The sequence below is a fragment of the Aspergillus pseudoviridinutans genome, assembly GCF_018340605.1.
Source record: "Aspergillus pseudoviridinutans IFM 55266 DNA, scaffold_4, whole genome shotgun sequence".
Classification (NCBI taxonomy): Eukaryota; Fungi; Ascomycota; class Eurotiomycetes; order Eurotiales; family Aspergillaceae; genus Aspergillus; species Aspergillus pseudoviridinutans.
The window spans coordinates 4231391-4246232 of record NW_025091284.1 but is presented as its reverse complement, the minus strand read 5'-3'; positions in this window follow the sequence as shown (position 1 = coordinate 4246232).

Here is a 14842-nt window from a genome sequence, read left to right as displayed (position 1 = left end):
GCTTTCCTGAGGGAAGATGGTGCGACGAATATGTTGACGAAGAGAGGAGTGCCACCTATTTTACCGTCGTTTTGAGTTGGCTGGCCGTTATGTGGGCAGGGTGAACCAGGCAAGTTCGGAGTTAGACGATCGTACGGTGTTCCTAAGAATGAAAGCCTGGACTCTTGACAACTTCGATTCACAGAAAAAGTTTGGGATCAAACTCCGATGCAAGAAGAGTGGAGTGGCGCAGGGAGGGATCAAGTAGCCCACGGAAGATGCGATGCGGTTAGAAGTGGGCGCGATTGTCAAATAGGATTGATCCTCTCGCAATTCTGGGTGGAGGGAATCAAGGATGCGGCAATCATCCGAAGCGCGCGACGAACAGATCAGATCAAAACAGCCGTTCTTGTGTTTCGGAGTGTCATCTGTCCAAAGACAAATTTGTGTCGTAAAAAAACAAAAAAAGAAATAAACTTCTAGCTGTCAAATATTTGCGTGTTGGTCTCTTTCGATCTCGACAATGGTGGTGTGAGTTGCGGGCGGGAGGTGCGGGCGGCGCAGTAGATGCAAGGGATAATGAATGAATGCGTCGCGTGTAATAGGAAACGTTGGCCTGATTCTTTCTCTCTCCAAATGACAACTTAGGTATGCGTCAAACTCAGATAAACGACGGAGGAAATTATTGACGCGGAAGCAGAAGCGCGATTTTGGGGGAAAAGCAAAGTAATCAGTATGGATAGAGGCTGAGGGGTGGGAGAGACGACAGGAAGAAGCGGAAGCGGGTTCAGTTCGAAAGGACTTCTTCGGAATCTGATGTTTTGCTTCAAGCAGAAGAGTTCGAAGAGCGAGGATGAGATGCAAGATCTTGGGGAAAGTTGGAGAAGAAGAGAGTCAAGAGGCAAGAAGCTAAATAATTACTAGAATAAGATCAAAGAAGAGCCAGCATCGGAGGAGGGAGAGATTAGCTACGACTATAATTATAATTCTAGAATAATAATATTATTATTATTAATGGAGATAAAGTAAAAAACAAAATAATAAATCGACTTTTTTTTTTTTTCTAATATCCTCATTATTACTTATCCCACTACGGGCTACTACTATGGACTAGTACCTGAGTTACTAACTACGGGGTACCACTTCACTACTTAACGCCTTAGCAGACTACGTATGTACCTAGACTCTACTTCAGAATTAAGACAATTACAAGACCGCCACAGGCAGGCCCGCACACGAGATATGGAAGGGTCCATTCAAGCGGAAGCTACTGAAGACTAGGTACGTCAAAATCATCGACAGGACGGATAAGCTCAGAGGCGGACATAGTATTTACTGTTACCATTGAAAGGACAGATAGCTAAACAGATTTCAGAGGACCCTTTACTTGACATCAGACACGGCAGCCTACACCAGATTGTCGAGTAGCCAGTGGGCTGTGACCTGTTTAAAGTTACGGCGAATTACAGAAGCTTTACAAGCTGCGAACTGCGGATCTTCAACGAATAGTGTGGAGTAAGTTGTTGGGTCAATATTGGTGATGAGCGGATATCTGGGTGGGGCTGATGACAAGGGGCTGCTCTCTCTGGCCTCTTGGGTCTCCTCCGCGCGAATACATTTTCTCCTCTACTTTTTTCTTTTCTTTTTATTTCCTTTTTCCCTTTCAATTTTCTCCAATTTAATTTATTTTTGCCTATTTTCCCCTTATTTTTATATTTGTATTTATATTCATATTTATTTCTTACTAATTTCTTATTAATTTTGTAGATCTCCACTGCCTTGGTTCACTCATATTCTATCTTAGCTACGGAGTAGATCTTGCCTTCTCTTTTTTTTAAGCTCATTTTCTTTGTTACCAGTGTAAAACGACTTCAAATACATACTACTATCCATGAAATATCTGAAGAAATTTCTGAAGAAATTTCAAGTCGCCTTTATAAATTCTCGTTCACCTGCGGTCTGCTAATTACCACCCTCGTCAATATGACAGAAATCACCCATTATCATTATTATTGTTTTAAGAGTAAGTACCCATCAGAAGGCCTCGAAGCCAAGAGAAGGGATGTTGTTCATGCTACGAAGTATTTCAAATCCAAAGACGTACTGGAAGTGTCCGGAAGACAGGTGACAGGTCTGATGAGTAAGATCTAACCTATTCGATGATTGACAAGATCATTTCCACCTAGCTATTGCAGGGACAGTGGCGTGGATAATAAGTAGAAAATATTACCCAAGCCCATTTAGAGTCAGGGGGAGAGACCGTAGTCAAAAGTTGAGAGTCAAGAGTCTGGAGAGAACCTAAGGTTTGAATCTGAATTTGATGGGATCTTTCCAAAATTACCAATAAAGGTCAATAAACCAACCTCTTCTTTTCGCCAGTAATGGAGGGATGGGGATGAGACGCCATACCTAGATCGTACATTATGCACATTAGCTTGGAAAACGGCCAACTTAGTTCCGTTGGCGAGGAATACTTATTATTGTTCAAGTCTCCAAGAATAAAGGAAATAGACAGGGGCTTCTGAGTTGTTTGTAGATGAATAAACAAGGTCAAACTTGACCTCAAACTGGAGGGAACCTCCTGAATTTCTTTACAGGAAGTTATAGATTGGGTGGCAATTATGCAATTTGAGGTTCTCTCTGGTCTGCTTCCTACTCAGAGAGTCAAGCGTTATGGCGGTATCATGTCCATAGTGTTGCCAGAACTTGACCGTATATAGAGATCAGATCCTCCGTCCACGCACTTCTTGCAAAGAAAGTGGGTGGAAAAGTATGGCTGCGTGTCTTCTGCTTCCCTTGCCTGATATACTTTGCGAACCATGGCGGACTATGCATAAGGCTACCCAGGAAAGCGGACTTTTTATCCATCACTTTATCTGAGATCAGTGAGCAGATCTAGTTCAATGCACCATACATCTTATCTGAGTTCGTTTCTTGGTTTCAACCTGCGCTACGGTCCCCGACGAAATCTTCCCTCTGACATTTCCAGGCAGTTCTGCACAAATAACAAAGGCTTCATCATCTGTCTCATGGCAAACATCAGCAAGCAGCAAGAGAGGGTGCAGAAGATTTACTAAGAATAGTCCTCACAGACATACATCCAATCGGATCTACGAGTAAAGCACATATGCAGGATGAAAGAAGGGAAGACCATCTGACCCTTGTGTGAGATAAGGCTACGATTCTATGAGCACTAACAGGCTTGCAACATTGGTTATCCTTGACCCAGATCTGGGAGCGATCGAACTCACAGTGGGGAAATTTGATCGCACATCAGCAAGACACACGCTTACACTCATCTCCGCCTGCAGCTAGCCCAAGGCCAAAGTCGCACCATTGAAATCGCAACTGGTAGAGATCTGACCGCTCGTTCGCTGGCGCAACACAAGCACCCGGGACTCTACTGAGGGCAAGTCTGTGTATGGATGGCTAGATCTCTTCCTGCATGAAGGGCTTTTTCACGCTCCCCACTCTCTCGAATTCTCGATCGTCGTGGGTTACATCACGAGCAGTGATTGGAGGGGAAAAGGATTCAAAAGGTATTGAATAAAATGGGAGTACTGAAATCTGAATATTACGGTAATTCTCAGAGAGAAACAAACCCCTTGTTCCTGGCTGGCGTGGTAGGAGTTCGTTCCATGGTACGCAGGACCGCTCCCCGCTTTCCCTTGCTTGAGATCTCGGGCATAGCCGTTCACCAAGTGACATAATTATCCTCATCACGAGGTTCGAGTCCTCCGTAAGATACCGTGCCAGTACAGTAAACATTCCAAGATGAGTTCCCAATTTCTATTAAGATTAATAATATTATTATTACAGGATAGCGATCTGTTGTTATGAGAAGAATCCTATGACGTCGATATAAAAGATCGAGCATCTCCCTGGTCTATGGGGAAGGGCGGACAATGGCCGATCGATTGGTGAGGCGGAGGAGGTCTATCTAGGAGCTGGACTTTGGTACTATTCTCAACAGCCAGTGTCGGGCCAATTCCCCGAAACAGATAACAAATCGCATGGCTGTCTCATGCCTGCCCTATCGATCAATGTAGCATAGATCGCAGCTGGCCTTGAAGTGGTCAAGAAACGAGAAATCCGATCCTCAACTCTTCGTTTGACGGTCGCGCAGGCAGCATTTCCCAATATCACGCTCCACAGCACCAACCTCCCGCAATCGCTCAATTACCGAGACACAACGGCCTGTGACACACACGTTGGTTTGGTCCGTTTGATTGTAAAGGTACCTGCTCCCGCCGTCGAACCGATCTGGGCCATCCTATTGGAAGTAGAATGATTGATGAGCGCATGAATCTTACGACCTGATAAATTGGGTATGTCATTGCACATGGGCATGGAGAATTGACGTAAGTTGTGGACTCTGATTAGGTCATTTTCTGCGGTTAACCTTGACTCTACGGTGCAAGATTTTAAGTTCATAAGTATTAATGCCGTTTTTCCCTCGAACCTTCTCTCCACGGTCGTAGACTAGCCATAGAGACGAAGTGTACCTAGACTTGAGATTGAACTCGTTGATACTGTAACGGTTTTTTTTTGTTCAGACTTGGGCTCTTTCCCTTTCTGGCCGCATGCACAGATCCCCATATGCATGCATCTGTTGGTAGTACGTAGTAGTAGTACTTCCTAAGGTATGCTATCTTTTATTTTCATTCGTAGGTACTTATTGCAAACACACAGTCACTTGTCCAGTTTTCAAGGAAAAATGGAAGGGGGTATTAATGCAACATCGCCTCCCTACAGAGCGCTGAGTACAACAGGAAGCTGGAAGAAGACAAATAATTACCGGACACCTGAGACCTAATTCTTCAGGTCTAACGCCACCAGCACCATTCAGAGCCCGGGGACAAACTTGCAAAGCCTGGGATATTATTGTTTAAGGGTACAACTGAGCTGATGACTGCCAGTCTCATCCACCATGGATGATGGAGAAATAATAATGATAGGTCAGGTATTACGGGAAAACAAATGTGATCCGTCTTGTCAACGGTTGTGATGAGAATTTGGCGTCCTACTGGTTAGCTGGTAGTGGTTGCCCACTACATCTTCGTACTAGATGTACTCCATGCCACCTGCAAGTCCGCAACTGAGTACCGTCGTCTTTGCCCCTCGAGTTTATCGTGCATGCTTCGATCTATATGAGGCTTAGAGCGCTGCCAAGTATTGCCTAGTGCGGTGCTTTGCATCCTGTCCGCATATGATTTGTCTCTACCGATGTCTAAAATTCCAGACGCAAGAACGCAGTGACAAAAGGTCTACTGAAGCAGCATAATCGGCATACTCTTTTCTTCTGGCATTATTTGTGCTCTTCTTCAGGTTGTGTCTACGAGATTTTGAGGTGTCCCAGCGACCCATGAAGATAAACTCGATATGCTATCCTCCTGTTTTGACTTTCCTGTTCTCCGTGATTAGGTATCGACCTCCTCATGAATACTGGAAATTTCTGGTCTAGTTTATTTCAAGTCTTGTGTTTTTATTTGTTTTCCTATTTTGCTCCAGCCCCTGTTTCTCCTGTCATCACGGGATTGGCTTGTCAGACCAGATCACAACCCACCCGGTCCTGTTGCGTGTGCTATGCATGGCCAGCCGGCCTTTATCTTCCTAATAATTTGGTGCTCATTTAGTTATTGACTAGACATGCAAGATCTGTACCAGGCAATTTAGGTTAGCGTACAACACTATCAGTTTCCACCGATGTCTATGGCCGAGTACGGAGTACAGAGAGTAGTCTAGTACTGCAGTAACGATATCAACCTGCAATTTTACGGAGAGTCACAAAACATAAAGCCTCGGCTTTGCAAAGTCCTGTTGAGTTGCCTTCCACGAGCACGCTAGCCGTGCTAAAAGCCTGAACAGCTAAACTACTCGCCATCAGATGGCGCTATCCATCGTGTTTCAAGATCAACAATCTTTTCCCCGAGACGGCAAGATGTGAAGGCGATAGTTCTTTGGTAATGCACTGATATCGTCAACTAGGGACGAATTGCATCGTCATCTACTCGTCACATGGAGATTGATAAAACACTTAACGGCTTAGTGGCATGTGGCGGTAGGATCTATATTGAATTTATGCAGGTAGATACGAGAGCTCCTGCACCGAGCGTTTCTCTTGGTCAATGCGTTCCCGAAGCGGAAGCAAGCGCCGGAAGAGAGAACAAGGCATTGAAAAAGGCAAGAGAAGGAGTCACCAGGACAGCATGTACGATGCAAGGAAGAATAACAGAACACCATTGGCAAGGCAACTCGCATGCTGCATCAATACTCATGATTCCTCCTCCAGGGACCCCAAGTTTATGATATTTCTTGGTGTCCCGATGGAGGTTTGATAATGAGACACCGAGTATTCTCCAGCTTGGACTAACAACCATCTTGCACTTTAAACTAAGTTCTGCTGCTAGTGCTATTCCGTGTCTTAAACTCGTGAAACATTCGAGTCAGTATTTTCTCCAACCATTTTTCCCAGTACGCCTACGTGGTGAGCAATTGGCTTCAGCACTGCCCGGGACCCGGTCTTGACTGACGGTCGCAGGGAGGTGCGCTGTGGTGCATGTACTGAGTATAGTCGGAGTTAATACTTATCATAAGTCTGATGAGCGAGAAGATATTGGCAGATCCTAATAACTTACCGAAAATTGGACATGATTCAAGATTGAGGGGTCGCAAAGCACAGGCCGACGATCAGAGCCAGTTAGCCAGTGATACAAGCATGCAGGATGGTCGCTTGCATGCTGTATGCGACCGATGCCATCGAACTAGAATATAGCTTGATCGCGTCGGAGTGACTGTTACGATGTCTCCATAGGCCTGACGAGCTGTCCTACTTTGCCCGAGTAAGGAATGGCTGTTGCTCAATCATTGGCACTAGCACTCGTGGATCATGGAAGGTAGGAGCAGGAGCTGATGAAAACACCGTAGAGGAAGATCCGCTTGAACAACGACATCCTGATTTCTGCAACTAAGACCGACTGCATCCTGATATCGGTATGAATATACACCGAGGATCATTGTGATTGCAAGCTATCATTGGGTGGTCTTGCATGCTTCCTGCGCAGAATAACGTGGATATGTGCAGGAGATCCAGCGACTTGCACGGCTCCCTGTCCCAAGTCAGAAACAGATGCCCGTACTATCGAGTCACTCAGTTTCCGGGGAAGCAATCGAAAGCTGTGCTCAGCCATTGGGTATAATGCCATTGTGGTATATGGTTACTGCTGCAAGTAACCGTTTGTGTGATTCTACGTCATGGTACGGAGTATAGAAGCCGAGCCCTTGATCAAAGAGCGTATACTATACGGTATCTTGGGTTGTTTACCTAAACTAGCAAGTCTAGAGCAATCACAGTGCACCCAGTCGACTAGGGAGCGCTGAGCAGTGTACTGACTTGTCTATAGCAGTCTCATACGTTCATTCACCCCAGCAGCCTAGGTCCATGGCAGAATTTTTCGGAAACGGCAAGGTTTTTGTTTCGTGGCACACTCGAGGTCCTCCTCGTGACTAATTTTACTCTACCTTCCAAACAACCAAGCGATAACCATTTTCAGCTGGTTTTCTGAGAACTTGAACACAAATGCCTTCAAGTGTTCGGCAACTGGAATAGCCGTTGCTGGTGGAATACCCCTGACATGCAGATCGCAGACGGTAGTATCCCGTCTCTGATGATCGATCACGAAGCTGAAGATAGTGTTGGACGAGACGCAGAGGGGATCCACAGCGCCAGATATGACAGACCACAGACCGTTAGCCACAACCGTTGAGAATTGGCGTCGCTCGAATGCTGACTTAAAACAGGACGGAGTATTGACTATCGACCAGGTAGAAATTGGGTCGTCCTAAACAGTTCACAAAACCACACGCAACTTACCAGGCTATGGAACCGAACTCTCTCGTTCTGCTACTTTAGGAAGGGATCAGATAGTGTTCCGGGAGAGGAAAAGAGCGGCGTCACTTGGCTCTGTGTGGAAAGAGTCTAAACGCGATCGCAATTTTGCAACACACACCGTCAAGGCGCCTGATTGAAGTGACGCTCCATGATTGGTCTGGTTTTCATCATTTGGCCTCTGACAGCAGGGAGAGTGGCTAACTGGCTATCCACTGTCCGTTCTTTTCCCTTCCAGGAAAAGGGATCAAGATTCCCGCACTCACTTTCTCATTCTAGTTGTGAGCCGATCGTCTCCTGGATCTGGTTATTGCAGGTTCCTCGGAGAAAATTGAACACTTGCCGAATTGGGACATGACATCTTGACAAGTCACAGAGCACTTCTACAAGGTATCATGGGGGTTCCACCATGCTCTCGGGTACCGTACCATGACAGCTTCGAGACCGACTCTCCAGTGATAACTGCTTGTATGTGTACTATGGACAGCATGTCACAAGCCACTGTCCCAAATCCTATCACTACGTGGTCCATAAGCCTCCTGGCGCCACACATTCGAGAGATAATCCCCATGCAGTGACTGAGTACAATTGATGCAATAAACCCAATGGAGTTCTAACAGGATTTCACCATGTTGCATTTGGAGTACAAAGCAACAGTAAAATTTCACAACATTACGACCTGGGCAAGTGTATGACGACCTTTGGTACGCTGTGTCCTTACTCTGCTTACAGTTTTGTCACACTACGTATACAAACAAGGCTTACACAAGCCACAGGTGGGGCCATGCCGGGAAACTCTCCGATGGCTTGTCCCAAAGGGGCAGGATGACAGCTGGGGTTTCGTCACAGTAAGCAAGATTTAGCCGTCGCCTCGGCGGTTACTGGACAAACTAGATTTGAGACTGCTGCAACTCGACCGATCCGGAATCGCCTGGGCAGACAGCGCCCCTTCGACCGACCCGTCTTGAGCCTTGGTTTCTCGATTCTGTAACGGCTTTTATTCATTTTACCTGCCACCTGTTCGGACTCGAAGGATATTGCTCGACTAGTGCTCACTGCTAACTCTCTGTCTCTGATTCTTATCATCTATGTTTTATTTCAGCCTTCACGGGTACCGTACAGCTGTCGTCACTTCAAAGAAGAGGTAGTCTTCTCAGAACATTGAGCATTGGCCCTATCCCCACAGGGCCTATCCCTCATCTTATAAAAACAAAAACCTTGGTCTCCATTTGGTCGTGAGCCCCATGACCCTTCTTCAGCCGGTTAGTTGAAGAAGGACCATGAGGAGACACTCGGCAATCTCCAAAGAGACCATCGCACAGACAATAGCCCACCGCCATCTAATATTTTTGCGTTTTTGGAGTCCTTGCTCCATGAACGTTGGCCTTCTTAGAAGAGGATATGCGACAGACATACGGGGTAGCCTACGAGACAGTATTTTTCGTCTTGGGCGTAACAACATTCGAGCGTCTAGTACGAGAGTTCGAGTCAGGAACCGTCGTGCCATTGCGTGGTATTAAGAAGTAGATCGGACGATTTGCTCATTTAGAGCTATAATCCGACATGTTATAAGGAACCCATCTACTAGAGCTTGTTCTTTCCGGGATCCTAATCCGTAGTGACGTTGTGCTGATGCTAGGTCTTAAGATGGGCAACTAAGCACTATCTGTCTGCTGCGTAAGACATCAATTAATTAATGTACCCTGTAACCTGTACAAGGGGCGAACTAGGACCGATAGTCGCAGGGGAATGTCTTGCCCATCGAATCGCTCTGAGACAATCAATCAATCAATCTCGGTTAGCTTTATCTCAGAGACTCAGACTATTTCCCCATCATCGACTCCACAGCGATTGGAGAATCGGCAAGTCTACAACGGTACTGCGTTACAAAGAGCTGCATTAATAATACTAATAGCAGTAGAAAATAATATGCAATAAGTCATTGTGATACCAACTGAAAGGAAACAGGTTCCAACCCCCTTTCCCACAAGCAGCGCGGTACCATGAATCGTGCACTTTGTTCTGAGCTCGTGATTCCGAGGTATGTAATATGTACCTTTCCACAGTGTACACTGTAGAGTAAGCCAAGGCGTCGATAGGCGATGCAATGCGTGGCGCCATACTGGGTAGAGTAGACTAGTAGTGAGGAATGAGGCGTGAGTCTGACGGACTCCTTGACAGGCCGTTGAACCTTGTCCCCACAGCATCTTTTCCGCAATGTGGCTCCTGATCCACTCGCGCGTGGTTTTGGTGCTGTTGTCGTCCTGTCACAGATTAATGTTGGCAACACATATACGTCAAGCACATCATCATTATTACTATCTCTACATCTGTACGACTAGGGTTAAAAAAAAAAAAAAGAAAAGAAATGACCTGTGCAGTTTCTCATCCTAAACTCGCATTTGCTGCGCCTGGGGTGCTAACTTGTAGGAGTTGGATCAGATACATCGCTGCCTGTCAAGGTATACTGGAGTTAGGTAGCTGTGGCGGACTTGCATCAAAATCCGTCCATTAAGGCCTTATACACACCGCTACTTAGATTTTGAATGGAGGATTAATTACTTAGTGTTGCCACGAATTAATAGTCTGGCAGGGTGCTCATCGATCGAGCCCAGAGCGGCTATAATAAGGCGAGTTATATGTTTGGGATGGAGCCTTTAATATAAATTAGAGGGAGGGGGGAATCTGCTTGGTCTGGTGGGTATCTACGAAATCCAACATCGAACGTTGAACATCTAGCACTAGTAGATAGGCTAGGAGTAGCCCCAGTTCTTTCTAGAAGAGGAGCGCTGTCTTGACCCTCTCTTCCAGGAAGTGGTTGACCGTTGATCGTTAGTAAATCATGGATGCGAGTCAGACTTTCGGACATGGCATTGTTCGTTCAGACGCTTCCTTTCGATTTTTTGATTGGAGACCTGGATTGCGACGTGAGTGACACCAAGTTACAGGAGGCGATGTCCAGAAGGGTATCAAGTAGAAAAATGACATCGTCAGACTTGAATGTTGACTTATAAAGGGTCATTAATGATGATCCTACTGTACGTGGATTGTATATGGAGTGCCCGAGGGATCACTAAGAGGTGTCACGTCTGCTACCACTTTCAAGCTAAATCTGGCTCATCGTCATTTGTTTACGAGGGTCATTCTAAGTTGATATGCATCTTACCACGAATCCCGGAGCTGAGTTATTGGATTTGGATCTCTCCCGTGGACGTCGGKACGATCTGTGTCACTTCCCATATCGGAGTAGCGCTCTTGGCTATTACCTCTTTCGTACAGGACAGCTGCACCTGTCCCAATTAGTACCGGCAGTGGATAACCGAGTTGGCGCTTCGGAGCCGAGAAAAACCAAGAATATTGTGTCCTTACTCCTTGGCCTTGGGTACGCAGTACTACCGTATTATTCAATACCTAGACGAACCAGCCAGGGTACCAGTACCTGCAGGAGACCAGCCTGCGCCATCATCGTTGCACAGACTGCCTGGGCCGATGGAGATGCACCAAGGAGAGCATCCCAGCCACTCAGCGGCTTTCCTTTTCTACTGCGCGGGTGAAGATTTTCCGTCTCCACTTTTGCCAACAGGGATGTTGCATTCTTAATTCGTACAATATTCGGTCCTCTGCACATCTGACGATGGGATGCTCACAGGCCTGCTTCCTTCCTCTCGGATGTTCCCCGATAGCACAGCGATGTGGCGGAGAGAATCTTGATTGGCATTATGTCATCAATTTGTCAATGGGAAAAAGGTCAGCTCTCTAACGCAGTAGCGGGACGGCTTGAATGATGTGAATTTTTTGACTGCAATTGAAATATGGAATCGTCGCAATATGCAGGAAGGTCTGGCCCAAAGCCATCATCCAAAATCAGTACAATCATACAAAGTACCATGGATCGAGGACCCATGGAAAATTAACGGCCAACACACGTGGACAATCCCGCAGACGAGGTCCCCGAACGGTATCTTCTCCATATTAACCAAAGATTGCAACAGAATAATGATTCTCTTCTCGCGGGATTCGTCTGCTTCTGTTGCTCTGAACCCCCACGCCATTTACTATTAATATTCTGACAATTTGACAGGATCGCCACGGTCAATAATCAATCAATAATTTCATCTCGCATTAACCCATAACCGTCGAAGAAAAATAGTTTACCCCCAGCGCCACAAATAGTAAGCGCGATTGCGACCAAATTTCTTCTATGTACTAGTTTCTGTTAAATGCTTCTCGAATACTGACTAAAAAAGGGCTAGTTAATTCGGTACCAAATTACTTTGACACTTCGACGGTACCAAATTCCAGTGGTTGGGTGGAACTCAATATAATCCCCGAAGACGGGTCCATTGGTATTGGGATTTACTGAGTACTTCCTACATCTTTCAAATTAATAGAACTTGCTATTTCCGATCCCCCTTATCTACGGAGTAATCGAAGATTCAGGCGGCACGGAGGAGGCCACTGGTGGGGCTTCCTTCGTGCTTTATTTTAATCTATCGCAACATTGAGCACCAGGGCCTTGCGAAATTCAAAGCTCCAGAAACACGATCAAAATAATACAGGACTTTAAATGAATATGAAGATCATAATTGCGATTACGAGGGCTGAGGCTAGGTTACCATCATTTGCAGTGAAGCCTTGTAGGCCTAAGGCAAACCGTTCTTCTTTGACATTTCAGTCAAAGACAGTAATAGTGACGGGGAATATATATTGCGCAATGCGTATCTAGAGTCACCGTTGATTTGGATCCGCTTCACTATGTATTGTGTCGACTAACATGAGATGCTGCCTAGATATTTCAGTGATTCAATTGCGAGTAGCTGGCCTCTCAAGGACATTTTCGTATGTAGAACCTGCGTTGCGGTGGGCCAGGCCAACCACGATATCACGTTGGGATGTACACAAGCTGAAATGGTCCTTTCATACTCTGTACAGAGTTAAAGATTGCAATACTCACTGCATGAGCTCTTAACTAAGCACCTCTCAGGCATTGGTACGGATCCCAGCTCAGGTCCCTCAGTTGCGCACCTATCTCAGTTATCCCTATCATTCTGAACACAGCATGACAGACTAATACTACAAGACGGAATGAAGAGATAGCGTATCGTACTATGACTCTGATAAGTTTATATCATTGTTTATAGCACTTCTCAATGAGTGAAAGCTTCGTCTCATAGACGGGCTCACACCTAGAGAGGAGCTTACGGAAGATGGAGTCTGGACTGTATATCGGGACTATCAATCGCAAGAAAACCCGGGGTGTCCGCAAAGTCCGTCAAACCTGAAGAAGCAGAAGCAGTCACATACATAGGCCAGACTTGTTCTCCATAGACGAGAGATTTCATCGTGTACTGGCATTCTAGGGATCGAAAAAGAGGAAAGAATCAAATCTTTGTACTAGCAAAGACAGGGAGATGACATGACCTGAGCAACTGCATCTGTCTGTGCGCAGGCAAATCGGCACAAGCGTCAGGACCTTTCTCACAAGGCCTTGCGTATTGTCAAACCTCAAGGACCCAAGCGTCCGGTAACGCCTTGCAGAATAGCCATTTAAATGCTATGTGTTGCAGACCATGGCGATCCAAGGAAGGATGATGATATTAATATAGGTTGAGTACTCAAGAATAGGAGGATTCCGACGAGCAACCTGGTTTACAACAAGCGGCAGCTCGCTAAATAGAAGTGTCGAGGAGCTGGGAATTCCAGGGAGGAAACCAAGGAGGAAGGATATATGAAGACTCTGACTAGCATGATCAGTCTGGGGCACAGTACGTAAGAACTACTCAGGAATCATCCTGGTATCGCCATGACCAAAGGCTCTGAAGTCTCCGCATGCGATTGCGGCAATCATGTTTGAATAACCCTGCCGCTGCGACTTGAAGATGCCTTTCATCGAGTAGGCGCCACGCAATAAATAGTGCACCTCTTAGACGCACTGCAGTAAATTGGCTCCAGGATTGTGCTTCAAATGGAGCAATCGAGAACAAACTAGTTTAGAGGAAGTATATTTGGATGTCAGCGTACAAGGCAACTCTCATTCCGACTCTCAAATTACAACTTAGGGCCCATGGTATCGTGTACAAGTCCACAGAGGTCTCTATATTTTATCCCCTTTTACTCCATTGGGTCCATAACGAGCCCACTTAGTGAGCGAAAAGCAACGCTGTTTAGGGACCAATCCCAATCCATAAAAGGAGTGTTGCAATTGCAAGCTCCCTGCTGGGCGAATCGGCCCAGTTCCTTTCGGTGAAAAGGAATCAAATCCCTGCCATAAAATCATATTGCTTTTTCGTAGAGTCACAATCGCGATTAATAATGTTATTATTGTTGTTGTCTTTTTTTGAGGGCAAGTATTGTCCGGGACTAACGGCATCGGTGTTTGCTTTGCTTTGGGGATGGATAGCAAACCCCGACGGCCATCGCGGAAATCGTCACTCTCTACGGAGTAGCGCGCAGAAAGAAAGGATCATCGAAATTCTATCACGGATTTGGACGGTCTAATCTCGGATCCAGACTGACGAGATGTCGGATCAGATTACTTGCCGTCTAGACTACTGGTTTGATGGTTTCCCAGTTGCTTGTATCTGTAGTCCGTACGAAGTGTCCATTTTCAGTAAACAGCCGAGCTCCTATGGTACATCAGTCTGCAGTAGGTACGTATTATAAGTCTCAAACCGTGAAGAGATGATGTCCTTTGGGACTGCTTTCTACTTTGATACAGACAGCCGCTTCAATAATGATGACCCTTCGCAGCAACCCTATGACTTGAACAATGAATGAATACTCCTGACCTGTTTGACGGTCACACTACTTTGTTGACGGATTGGTATGATGGCAGATGATAAGATAAAAGCTTGCTTATCGATAAGCATGCAGATCATGTGTCATCACGTGCGGGGAAACTGTCACACTTCACAACTGAGATGGCATCAACAATCGCTTGGTGCATCCCCATGAGCTCTATTTCTTCACCTGGGG